The sequence below is a fragment of the Aplysia californica genome, unplaced genomic scaffold, assembly GCF_000002075.1.
Source record: "Aplysia californica isolate F4 #8 unplaced genomic scaffold, AplCal3.0 scaffold00166, whole genome shotgun sequence".
Classification (NCBI taxonomy): Eukaryota; Metazoa; Mollusca; class Gastropoda; order Aplysiida; family Aplysiidae; genus Aplysia; species Aplysia californica.
Genome location: NW_004797436.1, coordinates 1,036,499 through 1,038,037, shown reverse-complemented (window position 1 = coordinate 1,038,037; position 1,539 = coordinate 1,036,499). Strand labels below are relative to the sequence as shown.

Below are 1,539 nucleotides of genomic sequence, written 5' to 3'. Positions count from 1 at the left end.
TTTTGGTTATTTTTTGTTGTTGTTTTGTACTGTTTTGTTGTTTTATGCCCACTGACGAGTGCCACTTGAACAGAACCATGGGGAGGGACAAGGCTTTGGCATGAGCTTTTTGGTTATTTTTTGTTGTTGTTTTGTACTGTTTTGTTGTTTTATGCCCACTGACGAGTGCCACTTGAACAGAACCATGGGGAGGGACAAGGCTTTGGCATGAGCTTTTTGGTTATTTTTTGTTGTTGTTTTGTACTGTTTTGTTGTTTTATGTCCACTGACGAGTGTCACGTGAATGGAGAAATGGGGAGGGAGAATGCTCTATCGTGAGTTTTTGGGTGTTCTTTTTATGTTGTTGTTTTGTATCGACTGACGAGTCTCTTGAGCAGAGAAATGGGGAGGGAGCAGGTTTTTGTGTGAGTTTTTTTATTTCTTCGTGTTGTTGTTGATATTGTTGTTTTGTATCCATTGATGAATGTCACAGAGAAATCGGGAAGGAGAAGGGTTTGGCGTGAGTTTTTCATTTGGTCTTTTTATTGTTTTGTTTTGTTGTTGATTTATGTTCACTGACGAGTGTTACATGGGGCAGCAAAATGGGGAGGGAGAGAAGCCTTAAGAGCTTGCCTCCTTATGAGCGACGCGATGTCGAGTCGCGTGTGCTCCTTGCCGCTCTAAAATCAATCAAGTAAGATTATAAAGAAACCGTTTCCATATATGGGGTGCCCACTAGCGAGAGTGGATCGGGTCGGGTCATTTTCTGGTGATTTTAGTGCACACCACAACCCCGCCGCGATTGTACCCGACGACCTGGAAGATAAAGTAGAGAAAACTTTAAACTCAATGGCTTCCAGCGCTCCTTTCCGCAGTTTCTTGTTGCAGTGCTGCGGCAGCCTGGAATCCCATAAAGATGGTTAGAATAGTCACATCGATAACTTTCTATTAACAAAGATCATTCATAAGGAGATAGCTCTAGTTCACTCGGCCAAAAAAGTGTCCGCGGAAGTCCGCGCATTGGTTCAGATAGTGCTGCAGTCTTTGTTTTAAAGCTCTCTTTCTTAGTTTCGCTGTTATTGTTTTTCACACAAGTAGGGTAACTATTCGCAAAATCTGCACTTTTTCGAAGAGGGCGCCTACGGATTTCGAGTGTAAACATGGACAAGTGACTCAGCCTTGTTGTGATTGGCTGCAGCAAATGACTCGATCGCGCGATTCGCAGGCCTGAAAACAAATGCGTTTGTTTTTGTAGGTCACCGACCGAGTCGATCGGTTTGTGCCACGATGGCCGCTTTACGCCCTCAATTTGGCTAGCCCTGACAACCAGATCGACCCGACCCGACCCGACCCGATCGCGTATGTGGGCACCCCCTACTACACGTGACGCGTCGCGACGTCCAGTATCGCACGCTACCGTCTCCTGCAATCGGTCCAAGAACCGATCGAGGGTCTTGTATCACCGTTGGTCAAAATACTTAGCCAAGGAGTGCCAGTCGACTCGCCGTGAGTGGTGTGGTGTACTGTGATGGTGTGTGTGTGTGTGTGTGTATGTGTGTG

At 45.9% G+C, this 1,539-nt stretch overlaps 1 protein-coding gene across 1 annotated transcript in view; it reads left to right on the top strand.

The window, feature by feature from the left end:
- LOC106011712 (neutral protease) overlaps positions 1 to 1,539 on the top strand; it is an 11,306-nt gene that overhangs the window by 1,729 nt on the left and 8,038 nt on the right. The window lies entirely within an intron of this gene.